Source organism: Eumetopias jubatus, unplaced genomic scaffold (assembly GCF_037043125.1).
Source record: "Eumetopias jubatus isolate StellerSeaLion01/CBP00866 unplaced genomic scaffold, mEumJub1_p1.0 scaffold_3, whole genome shotgun sequence".
Lineage (NCBI taxonomy): Eukaryota > Metazoa > Chordata > Mammalia > Carnivora > Otariidae > Eumetopias > Eumetopias jubatus.
In genome coordinates, this window is record NW_028274809.1 from 143,331,237 (window position 1) to 143,350,027 (window position 18,791).

The window sequence follows — 18,791 nt, forward strand, 5'->3', positions numbered from 1 at the left end:
TTATTCCCATTTTACAGAGGATAAATCTGGGGGACAGAGAGGCTCTGTTAGGAAGTCTCTTGACATCCCACAGCCTGTGAGTGACAGAACGGGGATCCCCGCCCTGGCCTTCCGACTCCAGCGTTCCCCTGACCACTGCGCTCTGTGGCCTCCCTGGAGCCAGAAATCTGAGGGTGCCCTGAATAAAATTTATGTTATGGGTTGGCAACAGGATGCTGGTTCTCTGATCTGCAGATGCCCTGACGAGAAATATGCCCACGGTAGGTCACCCATCCGGGGCCTGGGGCTGGACTGGTTTCAATCCCCTAGGCGTGTGCGTGTATGTGCGTGCATGTGTGCATGTGTGTGCGTGTGTGTATGCACATACACACACGCATGCACACACACCTGTTTGTGGGTCTTCTTAAGAATTTCGTGGGGCATAGACAGGCAAGTGAGAAATAGGAGGAGGACCCCAGGAGGACACTGTGTAACTGAATTAAGGAATTTTGAAGACAAGGGAGGAAATGGATTTCCAAATACTTTGTGCTTGCTGGAGGGCGCTCACAGGTTCATCTTATTTCCATTTCCCCTTAAACATTCTTTTAAGCTTGCCTATCCCGGCTGAAGATAAAGTCACAGTCTTCCCTTGTTGTCGGCCTCCCCTAGGAATGCCCTCCGCTCTTTAGGCGAGGCCAGCGGACAGTCACAGAGATTTTACTGGCAGACAGACTCCGGCATGTGCCCTGGTCTACACCCTCCTGCCTTTCCTCTCTAGGGAGTACAGGGCTGTGTAAATCAGCCGTGAGGAGGGCTTAGCAATTAAGGAACCCGACACCTAGGTGATTGCTCCATCCCCAGGGGTTTCCAAACCTTTTTGAGCCATGAATCTCTATGTTTAGTGTAGATCCCAGATCCCTGTGTGTGAGCAGCTGAAAGGGAACCTGCTCTGGCGGAACCTGGGGGTCCCAGAGATCTGCCTCCTCTCCCACGATGACACTCTGGGAGAGAGAAAAGCAGTTTGAAGGCCCAATGAGCAGCTTTCCATTCCCTTTTATAGCTCTGAAGACCAGCTTGTCTCCCTTCTGCCCTCTACTCGTCTCATCATCTGGGTGCCTGCAAGCCACTGTGACAAACAGGCATAGCTGGAGTGTAGGCAGGATCAAAGGGCAGTGCTAAGGGGCCTGACTTAACACTCATCCTGCTCCGTTCTTCCCTAAAAACTGGAGAGGTGAGAGGTGATGGTACTGAAAAGCCTGTGGAAGGTAGAATAGTTTAGAAGTTGGGAACATGGATTGTGGAGTCAGACTGCCTGGGTACATAGTCCAGCTCTTCTACTTACTAGCTCTGTGACCCGGGAAGTTCCTTGACCTCTCTGTGCCTTAATTTTCTCATCTGTAAGGTGGGGATTAAATAATAGCAAACTATCTTGTTGGGTGGTTGTGAGACTTAAGTGAATTAATATATATGATGTACCTAGAGCAGTTCCTAGCACATGGTAAGTGCTCAGTAAGTGTTAGCCATTATTATTTAATCATTCCTCTCTTCCCACAAGTGAATCCAATATATCCTAGGGTATAAATGACAGACTTTCGGACAAGTAGACTTTTTTTTTTTTTTGAGGGGAGGAAGAACAGAGAGCAATACCAGAAGGAAGAGAAGTTTAATGGAGGGCAGTAAAACCACAGAAAGGGAATCCCATAGTCTGTAGGAGACATGAGCCCCTGAATACAACTATACAGGACCAGTCACTACGGGGTCTTGAGCAATTGAAGAAAGGGGGCTGTTTGGGCGCCTCGCTGGCTCAGTTGGTAGAGCATGCAACTCTTGTTCTCTGCTTTGTGAATTCTAGCCCCAAGTTGGAGGTAGAGATAAGAAAAAGAAGAAAGAAAGAAAGGAAGGAAGGAAGGAAGGAAGGAAGGAAGGAAGAAAGAAAGAAAGAAAGAAAGGAAGAAAGGAAGAAAGGAAGAAAGGAAGAAAGGAAGAAAGGAAGAAAGAAAGAAAAGAAAGAAAAGAAAGAAAAGAAAGAAAGAAGAAAGAAAGAAAGAAAGAAAGAAAGAAAGAAAGAAAGGAAGGAAGGAAGAAAGAAAAGAAAGAAATGGGGCCGTACCTTATAAGAACCTAAGGGAACAAAAAACTCATTAGAATTTTACACAACAGTTTTGTTTTATTAACCAGCAGTACCTCACCCAACCATTTTATGGTAAGCCATTTTCCTTTCTTTTTCTTTTGGAGTTGGACTCCCTTTTATTATATGAGATGCTAAGATATTTTGAGCTAGTTCAGGCCTGTAGCCCTGCTCCAGGTGCTGGGCCAGGAGAGCATCACAGATTCTGCCCAGAAGACTTCCTGAGGGGTTGAAGGAGGCTGCAGGCAGAAATGCCAGGTTTCTCTGAAAATCACTAGCCTGCTAAATATAGCGGTGATTATGCAGCTACTCGTTGATTTTTTTTCTAATCACAGTTTACTGGAGGCCTTAACCTTTAGAATTCTCAACAGCAGGAGGGCTGGAAAAGCTGTTCTGGTGTCCTCTCACAATAAACATCTTTGAAGAGTAATTAAGGCAACATATTGTTACCTTGGTTCCACAGAACCAAGCTTAGAGTACAGAGGGGTCAGAAAGTAAACAGACTTCAGGTGAGCTGAAGCAAGGACAGGGGTAGGCCCAGGAGCCTGGAGTCTATGGCTGGGAGCATTGCAGATCTAGAGGAGCTGGGTTAAAGGATGCCATCCATTAATTTTCCAATTTTTTTAAAGCTGAGAGCAACAAGAGTTAAGTTGATCATAAACGTAACACTATCTAGTGCTAGAAGCAAAGGACATTCTGGGCATATGTAATAATTTAAGACATATATAACCATACATAGGGCACTTATAAGACATAAATACAGGCCATCAGGAATCATTATGATTGAGGGAGTGATAAATAATCTGCAAGGAAGGTATGATCGTTTGAAGACATATTTCCCTCTTGTTCCTCTCAATTTTGACTAGACAGTAGTTTGATTCTGGAGTCCAGTGGTCAAACGTTTTAACTCAGTGAGGCCACTTGGGGAGAGCTCCAGCTAGACATACAGTTTTACTGACACTGACTCTGGTGATTAATTTGGTCCTGACCTTGCAAAGGAGAGGCCTAGGGTCAAGTTCATCCTGAGTCAGTGATGAACCCCGAGAGGAACAAAAAAATAGGAGGGGTGCTGGATTTTTAGATCCATCCTACAGGAAGGATGTAGGAAGGGAATACTGCCCCCCCTCCAAATTCCGGGGTCACTGGGAAGGATGGGGGTAATTTGGAAGGAGCTCAAAGCTGCTCTGAGGCTCCTCTGAAAACTCCCAGTTTGTAATTCTTATTTTTTAATTTAATAAATAGATGTTGCGATTCCAGGTACTGTTTTGAGCACTGAAGGATGGGGAGCAGAGAAACAAAAATAAACAGACACATTCCCTAACCTTAGTTTAAACCTAATGAGCAGTATAGTTCATGTGTACGTAAGTAACACACAGCGACCATGGGGCAAGTGAGTTCATTTTGAAATTATCCAGGCTGTGTTTCCAAACTGAAGCACTGGGGACGGGTCCCCCTTCGAAATCCCTCTGTGGCCACATGGCCCATGTTGGCATGTGTGTCTGTGTCTCAGAGAAGAGGACAGGGTGACAGAGGGACTGTTGTCAAGACTCCTCTCCTTTTTTTTTTTTTTTTTTTAATGTGTGGGAAATTCTACTTGGGTTTGGAGGACTTTAATATTCGTAATAATTCGTGGTATTTTTGGCCATAATGCCTGAAAAAATGAACTTGTCAGCATCTTTTTTCTTATCCCTTTGGGGGAAGAGGGCTAGAAGACGCCCAGAAGGGCAGTCAGAAGCCTGGCTGCCCATTTAGCCCCTCTCAGCACTTGCTCCTGAGCAAAGGCAGTGGCTCAGGTAATTAGAGTCAGAATCCTGACGGAGGGACTTTGTTCAAAGCTCAGTCACAGTCTGGGATGGAGAACTCTGCATGCCCACTTCCCTTGTTAATAGCTTTGCTGACCTTCTCCAAAGAAAAAGTCACTAGAATGTTGAGTTATGATCTGTTTCTTGTAAAATTGTGCCAGTCCCCCATTTATAGCCCTGTATTTCAACCAATTCTAATTACTTCTTAGAATATACTTCTTACAACCCTTGGAGAATATTTCAAACCCTTATCCAAGCAATCAAGCATACTTCTTGGTTTGCAAGCTGATTGTGACCCAGTGCATACAAGTCTCAATGAAAGACTGCTCCCCCTTCCCAGCAGGCGTATCTCCAGGGCTCTCCGGCGCTCCAAAGAGCCAGTGTCATTTGGTTTCCTAACCTTGGAAGATAAGAAAACCTCTTTCATGGAGGATGCCAGGTGTTAGGAAGCTAACGAGGAAAAGCAAAAAAAAAATTCTTGCTTTTTTTTTTGGTTAGAATTTTCTGCATCTCCCCAGGGAGGGTCTTTCCTTTCTCTCATTGCTGAACATCATTTGAAGTCACTGGCCATTCTCTTCCTCCACCTCTGGAGAGTAGGCTGGTTCAGTTCAGAATCCATTGTGGGGTCCTGGGTAATGGAGTCCTTGTATGGCTTCTGCTTTATCTCTACAGAATTCCTACAAGGTTAGAAAAAAAAAAAAAAGAGGGAGAGAGAGAGAGTCCCTATTGGCTTATGAAGTCAAGAGCTCCTTGGTACATCTCGAACTTAGGCTGAGTCCAGTGGATGTTCTTCCTTATCCACCTTTTTAAATATATTAGCTTCTTTCATTTCAGACAATTTAAGCAACTCAAAGATTTTTGGAGGTCTCTGTTCCTTTTATGCTTTGAATGGGAGTAAAATCACCAGCAGTGCTGAGAGGAAACATTTTTATAGACTTTCTAAATCTCCCAACTGCCGAGAAGAATTAAAAAAAAAAAAAAGAAGAAGCATTTCTCTTGTCTCTTTATTTCTAATCACTTTCTCTTTCTAACGGGACTGAAGCACCATGAGAAATGGTGCTTTTTTACGGCAAGGACTCATTTGCCCATAACGAACACTGAGTACAAAAGCAAATTAAAAAAAAAAAAAAAAACCCAACCCTATGCTTAGAGAGACCATTAGGAACGATTTGACATTTATTGAACAACAGATGGCGATTAAAAGCATAAAAGCTAGATTGCCTTGCTAGAAACAAAGGATAGTACTACTGAGGAAGTCTAACGTTTCAATTAAAATACCTCTCAATGTCAATTAAATCATATGAAGATAAGTCTGAAAATGGTTTCTAGCCCCACTATAATCAATAGTGCAGTTAAAATCCTCATCAAGAAGCACCCAAGTTTTTAGTTTGACAGTTTGCTAAAAGATTAGCCAAAGCTTCAAGAAACCATTTCCTTCAGTGTAGGGTTCAAAAGGTAAACATTTAACCAGGAGTGCTTCCCACGTATTAAACAGATTTATTTCAACGATGAGAAAGAAACCTCACTGCCTTTGCTTTGTTTCAAATCTCAACCACTTTTCAGTATGGATTAGGCATTAGTGAGGGGGTGGAAAAATAACCCCATTATTTCCACAGCAAGGATCTCACTTTAATGATGCTCATATTCATTTGGGAAAGAGCAAGCTGGAGTGGAGAGAGAAGTGGCCTGGTAATGAGACAGACCTTAGTTTGAAACCCGGCTCAGTCACCTTCGGTGGGTATCTTTAGTGATCAGAATCTGTTTTCTCATTTGTAAATTTCTCATTTGTAAAATTGTCATTGCCATATCACCTTTCCTGGCTTGCCTGATGCATTCTAGAGTCTCAGTGAATGGGGGCCCCTATCTTTAGCTCTCTTTTGGAAGAACCTTATGATAGAGAATCAATTCTAGCAGATCTTACCAAAACTGGGTTCAGCGAGGCAGTGGTTTTGCTACACATTACATGCCAAAAGGTTAATGCATGCTAACGTTAGCGTAGGCAGTTAGTTAGGTTCAAGCAGGATACCTGGAGGCAAGCAACGTGGAAGTCATGGCCATCTATTGGGAAGATCAGAGGCTGGTCCTGGCAGCTTTCCACAAGAAGCTGGATCTAACCAGACTGACCCAAGATGGCAGATGCCATGACAGGAAACCCCTGATTAAATTAGGAAGAAAAGCCTCGGAAACCCTGCTTTCTGCCCCAGGTAATAAATATTCCACCCCCTTGTTAACAACTATTAAGAAAAGATAAGAAATCTAATCCCCGGGGCATACAGTGTGTGCTCCCAGGCTCTCTCTCTCTAGCTCTCTCTCTCTCTCTCAACCCTTCCCATATCTCGAGAGTGTACTTTTCGTTTTTAATAAATTTTCCTGCTTGTGTGACTCAGCTGCTGTGCTGCATGTCTATCCTCAAATTCATTCTCGTGACAAGACCGAGAACCTTCAGCAATTCCTTCCAGTCTGGCTGAGTCAAGGCCTCAGGATCAGGGGACTCCACAGTTCACCCGGCAACACTACTGGTTGAGTTGTTTCAGTTGAATGCTGAAATCTTAACTGCAGTACCTCAGAATGTGACTCTTTGAAGATAGAGTTGTTGCAGATGTAATTAATCAAGTTAAGATGGGGTCATACCGTATTAGGGGGAACGTTCATCCAATGTGACTAATGTCTTAATAGAAAAGGAAAATATGGAGGCAGTCACCCATGCAGGGAGAATGACATGTGAACGTGAAGTCAGAAGTCAGGGTGATTCTACAAGCCAAGGAATGTCAAAGATTGCCAGCAGACCCATAGAGGCTAGAAAAGAGTCTTGGAACAGATTCTCCCTCACAGACTCCAAGGAACCAACCCTGCACACACGCCTTGATCTCAGACTTCCAGCTTCCAAAACTGTGAGGTGATAAATTTCTGTTGTTGAAGCCACCAGTTTGTGGTGCTTTGTTATAACCGCCCTAGCAAACTGATACACTACGTCAAATACATTTGGTAAACGTTGGTACAGCACCCTTCTTTTGAGGTTGATGTTTCATAAAGCAGTTTACTAAAGTCAGGTCTCTGAGAAATCCTGCTACTGAGAATTGTCTCTACTTAATCCAGTGTTTCCCAAACACTTGGCCATGGAAGACTTTCCCACAGCATAAGTTTTTATTTACATACCATTTACATACTTTGGCACTACTTTGGGAAAGAATACTCTGGAATGCTTTGCCTTGAACCCCACCTCACAACTTACATCACCCCCATTCTTTCACCTCAGCTCCAGCTCTTGCTTCCTCACCAGCCATAGCCAGTCCCTTACCCACGTGCTCAGCACCACTCCAGAATGATGCCGGCTCCTTTGTCATCATGGCATCTCTAAGCAACTTTCCCTGATGCTCTCTCCCCTTTGCTCCATTTCTGTTCTCCAGGTGTTAGGTGTTGCTTGAGAAAGTGATGGAACGGAGTTAAATGATGGATTTGAATCCTAGGCGGTAAAATGTAATACAGTTCAAGCCAAGTCTCCACTTCTGCTCAGTAATCCTTGTTTTCTTGTCTTGTTTCTCCCGTGCTTGCACGTCTCTGTTTATGCGTGCACTCATTCATCACCTAGTGAGTGGCCCACCAGGAGCCAATGCCTATACCAGTCCCTGGGTAGGTACACGAGTAGGGGCAGGCCTTGATGGATCCTTTCCCTCAAATCCTGATGGTCTAGCAGAGGAGGTAAACCAACGCTAGAAGAGGAAAAGCATTTAGGGAAGTACCATCATCTGAAGCAGCAAAGGGAATACAGAACCGACAACTACTTGCCCGCCAAGGGTGGGAGTGTACATTTCAGGCAGAAGGAATAGCAGGAGTATTCAGAAAACTTGACGTCCTGGACAGATGTTAGGTTACTGGTTGGGGGAGAAGAGGATGTGAAGCTAGGAAGGAGACAGGGATAAGAATGTTATATACTAAGGCATTTGCAGTTGATCTCGTAGGAAAGGGGAAGCCATTGATCTGTATGTATATGCGTAGTGATCAGATTTTCATTTAAGTGAGATCACCATGGGATTATATGTGATTTTAATTTTCTTCTTTGTCCTTTTGTATTTTCAAGATTTTCTGCCAGCTTAGTTTTTGTGTTGCATGACTGTATTTTTATCAAAAGGATTAAGAAGCTCAGACATATACAGAGAGAATCCTGGCTTTTTTTTACCACTTTCCCAACCAACTTATATTCTCTCCTAATAGGTTTGGTATATTCTTTCAGTCCCTCGTTTAAGTTGCTATGTATTTGTGTGTATGTGTACATGCGTACACACATACATTAATATACTCATGTACGCACACACACATACACACAAGTGTTCATATACACATGTGTGTGACTCAAATTTGTTAGTTGTAAGACAGGCACTTATATTTTCACATTGCAACTCTTTCCACACATGGGTTATTTCATTCTTTATGATGATTTCATAGCATTGCATAGAATAGATGTAATTTAATTGATGTTAACCACTCCCTCATTGAAGGAAATTGCCATAACAAGCAGCACTTCAAGGGTATTTTGTACATAAGTTTTTGTGCACATGTGCAAGTGTTTTCCCAAGACTCTTATAAGTAGAATTGTTGGGTCAAAGAGTATATAGCATTTAAAATTGTGAAAAATACTGTCAAAAGTGACTTCCAAAATGGCCCCAGTGATTCATTCTACTTTTTTCAGTGAATGAAATTATCAATATTTTATATTTCTTCCAATTTCTGAGGCCAAAATTTCATTTAAAAATATCTGTCTTTCTTATTACTAATGAAGCTGAGGATTTTTTCATATGTACATTTTCTATTTGTATTTCTTATTCTGTAAATAGTTTTAATCCTTTGCCCACTTAAAAAATTGGGACTCTCATTTTTATCTTATTAATTTGTGGAATCTTTTTATGTGATATGGATATTAAACCTTTGTCATTTTAATATGTGATATTTAAAATTTCTTCCAATCTGGGACTTACCTTTTATCTTTGTTTATTTTTACTTTTATATAAGGAAATTTAAAATTTATAGGAAATAAGTCCTGATCATTTATTTTTCTATGACTTCTAGGTATTGTGTGTTGCTTAGGAAAGATTTTTCCACACTAGACTAATTTTTAAATTACTTTTTTCTTTTGGTGCTTTTATGATTTCCAGACTATAATACAGTATTTTTGCACATGGCATGGTATTGGGATGTAAGGTTTTTCTTTTTTCTATTCCAAAAGGCTAACCAATGTCCTAATGCCATGTATCGAATAAGAAAGTAATACTATAATCAGAAATAAAATATTTTAAATATATATATTAATTTGGTGCCCTTGTACAGGTTGGATTGGAAGGGAGTAAGGAGATGAAAAGGAAAAAGAACTTCATTGTTAAAATATAACTCGGACCCCCCGCCCCCAAGGTTTGTTACTAGAAAGAAAATTTCCAGGGAAGGAAGTCTGGTAGCTTAAACTAGGAAAGTGGCTTCAGCAGTAATAGAAGTGACTGAGAGAAGAGGACACGACATTGAGAGCTCTTCAGGAAGAGAATCAGTAGGGATTTGTAACTAACTGACTGAGGGAGAGGGAGGGATTCTGTGTGCTTTTCAGGTTTCCAATCTGGATGACATTAAGTACTAAGAAATGTCCTGGATGGGAGAACAGATTAAAATAAAATATGCTTCACCATCTGAATTGATAAAAATGCTGGGTAAAACATTTAAAAATTAAAAGTGAAAATGCACACTAAAAGCAATGGGGCCGTCCAATGCTAAAAATAAAAAGGGAACTCAGGGTGGTGAGTAGGAAATAAAGCCACGTTGCTCAGGGAGACCTGGAGACTTGAGGGGCTATGTCATGAGCAGCATCTTGGGGGATGGAGCTAAGTCCACAAACCCCATGTTGGTCTGGGGGTCCCAGAAATTGAATGCCCTATTTGAGGCTTTGGGCTGGAAAAGTGCTTCAATTCCTTATAAGGAAAAAAAAAAAATCACTGCCCACGCCACACGGATCGCGGCCTGAGACACGCTGCTGCCTCAGGCCAGGGGTGGAAGCCATCTCACCAGGTCAACGCCAGGACCTGGCACCCATGTGGACATGGTGCCTGTGTGGAACAGGAACTCTGAGACCACAAACTCACTTAAACACTGGTTTGGGACTGGTCAAGCCCACCATGCCTGAGCAGAGAAACTGTAAAATTAGCCAACAGGGAGGCTAAGAAGTAGGAAAAATAATGACAGACAGATAGATGTGGATAGATGGATGAGTTCCACACCTCGACTCTCAGTAGTACAAGTGCAGAATATCAAGGATAATGAGAAAACCTAAAAGCCGATGGAGGGGAAGAAGACAAAGGTAAACCATAATCCCCAGTAATAAGATGGGCAGCATACTTCTTAGCAATGATAGCTGTCATAGGCAGGGAAATAGATTTTCAAAGTCCTAAAGGCAAATAATTGGGGATTTAAAAATTTATAATGAGTAGGATATTTTGTGCTGTGTTTTGGTTTTGGGTCAGGTGTTTATTTTACCTATTTAAAAGATTAAATAGAGGTGTGAAAGTAAGAACAAGGTATTTTAGTCCTGTTAGCACTTAGAAGGGTTACTGTCCCCAGTAACACGGGATAGATCACGCTCATTAAAAAAGATTGCTAAATGACAGACTTTAGTTTGAAGAAAAATGTATTCAGAAGGAACAAGCAGAATGCAAGCAGCAAAGGGAACAAATAAATTATGGTGGTAAATCTAAATGAGAATTGACATTAAAATCAATGAGAATAATAACAACATTGTTCATCATACGTGCTAAAAACAAAATGATCCAAAAAATCAAACAAACAAACAGAGCACGACAGCAGGGGCGTGATCCTGAAAAGAGTTAAATTATACAAGGTCCTACTTTAGTTTAGAAGGATGACAGATATGTGTATGAACTTTAGCCTTTAATAGAAAAACTAAATTTAATTATATATGTATAACTTTATGTATATTATAAATATATATTATATATAATAAATATATATATTAACGATACATATATAGGAAAAATTTAGGTGTAACAACTAAAGCAACAAACACAGATTAAAATGCTCAATGAGTAAAGGAAAATAAAGGAAATGAAGAAAATGTGATTAATCCACAGAAACCAGGATAAGAGCATACATGAAGGAAAGCGAAAACACAGCAAATAGAGAACACCAGAGGAATTTGTTTTTTTTTTCTTAAAGATTTTATTTATTCGACAGAGGGAGACACAGCGAGAGAGGGAACACAAGCAGGGGGAGCGGGAGAGGGAGAAGCAGGCTTCCCGCGGAGCAGGGAGCCCGATGCCGGGGCTCCATCCCAGGACCCTGGGATCATGACCTGACCCGAAGGCAGACGCTTAACAACTGAGCCACCCAGGTGCCCCCACTAGAGGAATTTGTAAGCACATCAGTGGCATGGTAGAGAGAACCCAGAAAATAACTTAGGCAGAGCACTTGATCTGTTACTGGGGGGACATCCACACCAGTGGGGGAAAGCTACCCTTACAAAGTACCTGATGTTGAGACAGCGGACTTTCTTTAAGGAAAGCGAATGAGAATTCGATCACTATTTCACACCACACCCAAACAAATTCCAGACAAAAAATGTGAAAAATGAAACTCTAGGAAATGAAAAGAAGCCACCGGGAAAAACATATGTTGAAAAAAACACAGAAAATAATTGAAAAAATGTGAACTTGAGAAGAAGGAATTTTTTCAAAAGTTCAAAAAGCACATTCTGTTAAGGAAAAGCTAGATAAATTTGACTCCACAAGGCAAAATGCTCCATAAATGAAGTTTAAAAACAACCTATGGACTAGGAGAGGATATTTTCTGTGTACATGAGAACAGATCAGTGTCTAGGATAAATTAAAAAATCCCTATAAATGAATAAGAAAAAGACAAACGGAATGTAGAAAAAAAAGTTAAAGGATATAAAAAGCAAGTCACAGTAGAGATGTGAATGAACAGTAAATACACAACATTTGAAAAGTTTTCCGTTTTACGAGTTATTTGGAAAATGCAAATTAAAATAGGGAACAACATGTCTTAACTTCTATGTGGAAAAATAAAGTCTGACACTTTCACGAATTGGTGAGCATGTGGAAAAAGATACCCAATAAACCATTGAAAGAAAAATATACCTAAAGTTCAAGCTGGTGCTTTATTATTTTTCCTTTTTGTTTCTTTTGTTCACTGTGTACCAATCCTGGCACAGGATGCAGGTGGTGGGCAGAGCACAGGACACAATGTTTTTGAATGAACGAATGAATCCCCCCAAAGAAAACAGGTATCATCTCTCCCTTTGATGATGGACTGAATGTTTGCTTTTCCCCCCAGATTCAGAGGTTGGAACTCTATCCCTCAAATGTAATGCTATGAGGAGGCGGGGCCTGGGGAAGGTAAGTAGGATTTGACGAAGTCATGAGGGTGGAGCCCTCCTGAGTGGCATTTGTGCCCTTGTCGGAGGAGACACCAGAGAGCTTGCTTCCCCTCTCTGCTCTCCTCCACCTTGTGAGGATAAAACAAGCAGCTGCCGGTATGCAGCTTGGACGAAGGCTCTCACCAGAACCCCACCATGCTGGCGCCATGATCTCAGACTTCCTTCCTCCGGACCTGAGAGAAAATTGATGTCTTTTGTTTGGAAGGCACCCTGTCTACAGTATTCTGTTATAGAAGACTGAACAGAATAAGACACGTTTCCTTGACACCTCATTTCAGTTTGTACCTTTTTATGGCCTGTCCATTATTCTGCCTCCCTTAGAGTTATTTGTTAACATGTCTACTTGTCTTATTTTATTCTACATTTTCATCCTTCTGATGGCAAAATTTTTGAAGGTGGGCACTATTTTATATGTGACTTTTTTATAACTCACAGCATACTGCCTTGGATGTAATGGATGCTCAATAAATATTTGTTAGGTTTAATTCAATAAAGGTGAAAAGCATGTAATTTTCTCTAGAAGTACCTGCTGGCCATGAGAACCGTTGTTTAACAGTGAATCTCCTAGAGCTCTTTCATGCACCAAGTTAAAGGGCTTTGTAGCCTATGAATGAAAAAGATATTTTTAAACCCACCTCACATTTTAAACTTTTCCTTTGGAGAGGAAAAAAAGATCATTAGATTTCTTTATTTATTCTAGGAAAGTCGTGCTTGGAGGAGGAAAATAGAGTTAAGGCAACAATCCAAGTATCCTGAAAACGCGTTGGGATTTCCTCAAAATTGGGCTTACCTTTCGTCACTCCACTGATGCTCTCTGGGCACGGTGATTACTAAAGACAGTAGGATCACCAAGTGATTTTGGGGCTCCTGGAGAGTGACTTTTGGTTTAATTAGGTCCCACTGTATGAACTGCAGTTGGATTCACAGTGGTGGTGGGGAGGAGGCATTCTCTCTGCCTGTCTCTTCCCCACACCTCCTCCTGCTTGTCTTCCCAAACCACACCTCCTTTCTACCCGCATCCCTCCTTCTCATCACTTGTCACCCTTCGCAGGCTCTCCAATCACAACTTAGTTCCTTTTGTCAAATATGTCCCTCTTAAGCCTGCACCTGTATTGGCTTTTCCTTGTCTGCACCCATTGGTCTTTCTCAGGGATGAGGAAGGAGGGCATTTAGTATGGGTACAGACGGATATTCTGTAAGCCACCCTAGAAAGAATTATCACTATTCCATGAGTGTTCTCTGGCAGTTTAGGACAAGGGGAACATTTAGCAACCCAGGATGCCTGGGCATCATTGGGCAGAAATAATTGCTAATTAGTATCCTACTAGCTTGGGAGCATTAATTGGCTTTGGGGGATCTGCTTTCTAGACCCGAAGTGTATTTTGTTCATTTTAGCTTGCTACATAGGATGAGGGAGGAATAACAATTACTGAAATAGTTTCATTTCAGTAATTCAACCTAATGAAGACTTGTCATTTGAATGATTATTCAGTAGTTGGTCCTTGTTTTTCTGCCAAGTTTTCAGAAAAACAAGCTCAGATATTTCTCAAGCCTGAGAAAACACATCCTTTCCTTTAAAATAACTTAGAGACGTTTATTTTACTCAGGGATATAAGAAAGCTCACAAAAGAATTGCCATCCTGGGGCGCCTGGGTGGCTCAGTTGGTTAAGCGACTGCCTTCGGCTCAGGTCATGATCCCGGGGTCCTGGGATGGAGCCCCGCATCGGGCTCTCCCTGCTCGGCGGGAAGCCTGCTTCTCCCTCTCCCTCTGCCTGCCATTCCCCCTGCTTGTGCTCTCTCTCTCTCTCAGTGTCAAATAAATAAATAAAATATTTAAAAAAAAAGAATTGCCATCCTATATGATTATGTAAGGAGAGAGAAAAGGCAAGAAGGTATCTTTTGAAACACAGCATTTTCCTTTCAGAACACATCAAGAAATAATATACAGTGCTTCAAACTGATGTCTTAAATTTTCTCCTAGAAAGAAAATTTGTCAGCTATTTTATGATTTATTGAGGCTAAAGGCATATGTGAGGACAAGTTTTATGATTAATTAAATAAAATTACTTGAGCATAATACTCATAATGATATTATCTTTGAATTAAAATTCACTTGACTAAGATTGATGACATTTTCAATCAGCAGATTAATTAAACTCTTTTGTTAATTACACATAAGTCAATATGTTTCGATCATATATCAATCAATATGCTGAAGCAACATCCACTTACTTTGCTCTAGGAAGCTGCTTTGCTGATCTTTTTCTAGCAGCCTCATTTTAGAAGTTAGAGACCTTTCATTTTCTTTACATCAGAGGTCTCAATATTTAGCAAATTTCGATGTGAAAATAATTATTGCAACAATTTTTTTTTGCTCATTTTTTTTTGTCTTTGTGAAAGTCTTTTTTGGGGGGGTTCTGATGATGGCTATAAGGACTATTCTTGTAACTGAACCTCTCGGGTCCGCCACGCTCAGATATTTTGTTAGAACAATGCAGTGAGGCAGCCAGAGCTGACCAGAGCTGACCAGAGCTGACCAGAGCTGACCAGATCCGTCGCTGCTCGGTCCCACCCGGTGCCTGTCTGATCCTGAGCTCTCTCATCTGCTCCTCTGCTTCCTGCTTGCAAGCAGGGTGCTGCCTGACAAGGAGATGTTTTGTGTGGAACCTTCCTAGAGGACCGTTAGCTCTTTCATTTCTTCCTCTTCCTTTGACAGTTTACACCCCTCACCCTCCCCAGGGTCCCAAAACTAGAGCTTTAATTCCTGAGGAATTCCTATTTGTTTTCACAGGTAGAGGCAAGGGGGTGGGGGGAAGGGGAAATGACTAGTGCTTTTTGACACCAAGCCAGAGAAAGATCGTTTTCTATTGTCTTAATGAGCTTGTGGACCAGTGATGAGCTCACATACTGGTCACTCCAGTTTTGAGTGCCTTTATGCAGTGCAATAAAACTAAATGCTGTGGATGGACAATCAACCTGGAACCTCTCCTCCTCTTACAGTTTCTGAACATTTACTTTCTATATTTTTTATTCACTGGGCCAAATTCTTGTCTCAGTCTGGCAAGAGTTTACATGCTACAGATAGCTACCCTTGAACGAGTGGGAGTTTTTTAGGCTCTCAGAGAATCCAATTTGGGGCTGTCATTTAGCTCCTGTCAAAGCCTAGCTGAGACAACTGATATTTGAGAAATAGAGTTTATAGATGTACAGTCTCCTATGTGTGCTAAACTGTATCCTTGATCACCAGAAAGCTCTAAATGCGGTGTTCATTAGTTTAGCCTTTCCCAGTGGAAACTCTTTCATGAATCATGTTTTAGTGCTAGGTCTTTATCTTTTTTTTTTTTAAGCATTTAATCCTGGAAACAGTGAAGTGAAGAATATTTCTATAGCTTCCGTAAAAACTGCTTAAAGATACTGCCCATTATGTTGTTCAATGTTCCTTGTGCAAGAACTCATGTGATGAATTCCTTTGAAAATTTATTATCAGGAAAAAGTTTGTCTCTATTGAAGAAGTAAAAGTTTTGCTTTTTTTCAGACAGCTAACATCATATCCTTTATTGTTTCTCTTTACGCATTGGCCATCAGGAAGCTCAGAATGAAAGTAAATGCTGTTATCATTAGAAGAGAGTAAAAAATACCAGGCAGGGTCCAGTTGGAGCACAGGAGTGAATCTGTCTTCGTCTTCCCATACCTGGTCATTTACTGGTACCGTGGACATTTACTAAAGGAGCGCTGTGTTCCAGGCACCATGCCAAAGGTTGGGGAGAAGAACATGGTCCTTGCCCTGGAAGGGATTATGGTCTGAGAGGGAGACAAGATAAGTATACAAATGAGTCTGTCGATGGGCTGCAGGGGGTAAATAAGGGAGCACCTAGTTCTGCCTGGAGACAGGAAAGGTCTGCTTGATGAATTATGAAGAAAAGACCGGGTCAGTGTAGGGTCGGGGTAAGGTAGGGTCCGGGCAGAGCACAGAGGCCGAAAGGGAGAAGTAGCCAAGCCACCAAAGCAGTGTGCGAGGGGAGGGTTATGAAACGTCGCTGGAGAGGTGGGTAAAACCCACACGTCAAAGACCTCAGGGTCTCGCCAAGAAATCTGTGCTTTGTCCTCAGGAGGAATATAGATTTGTAAAAGTATTTTAAGCAACATGATCAGATTTGCATTTGAGAAAGCCTCCTGGCAACCTAGCAGGGGACAGTTCGGGAAGGGGGCCAGATGAGAAGCAGAACCTCCGGGCAGGAGGTTGTCGGACAAGCACAGAACTTCAGGGCGGGGACCCGACTGAGGCTGGGGCGAGGCAGGTGCTGGGCAATCGGACCTCCTTCTCTGTTCTCCCCTTGAAGCAGGGATCTGCCCATTTCCTGAGCCAGATCCGCAGCGTCACCCTTGAGTCCTGAGGCCTCCAAGCCTTACAGGGAACATTCAGCTTCTCGTTCTTCCCTTCCCTCCTCTCGGTCCCTGAGTCACTCTTTAGTTCAAGCCTCGGCCACTTCCGGGCCCGGGTTATGGTAAGAGTTCCCAGCGGGTCTTGCCTCCCTCTGGTCTTGCTCTCAAATTCAAATCTGCTCTCATCCCTTCCATGCTAAAAATAATACAATGGCCTCCGGTTTCCTGCCTGACCAAGTCCAAAGCCTTCGCTTGGTATAGGCACGAGAAGCTATTCAAGCAATGCAACGTGAGGCAGCCATTCTGCTGTCGTTCTTCTGCATATGCGCAGTGCCAAGTGCCAAGAACGAAGTCTCCCTTGTGGAGCCTTGCGCCTCTCCTCCCTCTCACCCTTTCCTTAGCCCGGGGTGAACCGGACAGGCCACTCGCCCGGGGTCAGGAGCAGAAAACGGTGCCTTGTTTTGTGGAGTTGTGGCATCTACCTCTACTGTTCCATCTTTGGCTGATTTCCTGATACTGAACTGCAGTGTATTTTCTCTTATCACTACGCCTTTGCACACGCGCTTTCTTTTGCCTGGAACGACTTTCCCTTCTTCATTTTGATAGGTGTATCCAAGAAAGAACCTAGGTGTAGTGAATTCTGTACAATAAGGGATGTTTTGTTCAGCTTATAGTTACCCCAGAGGTGGTTTTCAATAAGGGATGTTTTGTTCAGGTTAGAGTTACGCCAGAGGTGGTTTTCTTTCTCTACTCGGTTCGTCCAAGCCAGGATTTATAAAATTGCTACAGTGTTGTTCAAAGAGGCAGAAAGAGCGATCAGAGCAAAGAACAAAAAGTCACCTCTGGGTAACTATTAGAGGCAGCCACTATTTGTAGAGAGTGCACTTTAGAGGAAACCAAATCTCCTCAGAAATAAGCTTGATGACTTAAAGATAAATTTTGAACAATTGTTGACTGAGAAACTGAAAGTTCTCTGTCGTTTGAAAGAAAGCCCTGAGACAGTGAGGCGTCCTTTGCAGAGCACAGGGCTTTCAGATGTAGAATTTTGTAAAGCAAAGAAGAGGATCAGCAAATAATGTAGCTCTGGGGCAAAGAAAAAAGAGCATTTGCACAGTATCCAGGGAGAAACATTTCTCTTAGCAATATTTGGCTAAAAGTTTCACCAGTTCTGAGGTGAGGAAGAATGAGTAATTTACTCTGTGTTTTCATGCCTAAGTTAACTGTTGAATAATCCATATACAATCAACTCCAAAGTAAGCATTGATTTAGGCATTCTCAGCTGGGGAAACAAAAATTATAAACCTGAAACCCTTGGTTAAAATTAAAAGCAAGTATCAGTCATCATGCTTTTTGATAAGCCCAAGAAGAAAAGAATCCTATATGTCAAATGCTTTGGATTTTGAAAGTGCTTCACCACTGAGATAAGCGTATTTACATTCTGTGACCATAGCCACGGAGCCAGCAAAGGGCACAGTTAAGAGAACAGGCAGGAGGGGAAGGGCAGTATGGAAATTTAAGTTTACACAGGTTTTGTCTGCTATTAAGTTTATTGGAAAGGAGCTAGAAGCTTCTGGACAGATTCGGTAACTATAAATTTCTCCCTGAGATGGTCATTTAATGTTAAGTGCAGAATTGCTCCTTAATATTCATAGAATGCAACCTTCCACTGCTGCACGTGCAAAATATTCTATTATTTCCTTAATTCGTATTTGTTTTGTAGGAAATGGAATTTGCGTACTTAATTTGTAAAGAGCTGCAACAGCCTTTTGTTAAACTATGTAAAAATTGTTCTTGCATTAGTTGGGAAATCCTTTTATCTCTGGGCCTATTTTTTTTCTCTTTGCAGGTTGCAAGTACAAACATGCCTTCGGCAGGGTCAGAACTAAACACAATGTGAGGGTTGGTTTCTGTAACATACTGACTTTAATTTATTGAGCATTTCCTGTGTGCCAGGTGCTGTATTGAGCATGATGTCCATCATCCTCTAATCTTGCTGTCTGAGTCACAGTTCAGTCCAGGAAGGAGAGCCATGGTGAATGTTACGGGATGAAG

At 41.9% G+C, this 18,791-nt stretch overlaps 1 pseudogene; it reads left to right on the forward strand.

The window, feature by feature from the left end:
* The first annotated feature begins 5,959 nt into the window (after positions 1–5,959).
* The window catches only part of LOC114210290 (protocadherin-8 pseudogene), a 104,497-nt pseudogene continuing 91,665 nt past the window's right edge, over positions 5,960–18,791 (forward strand).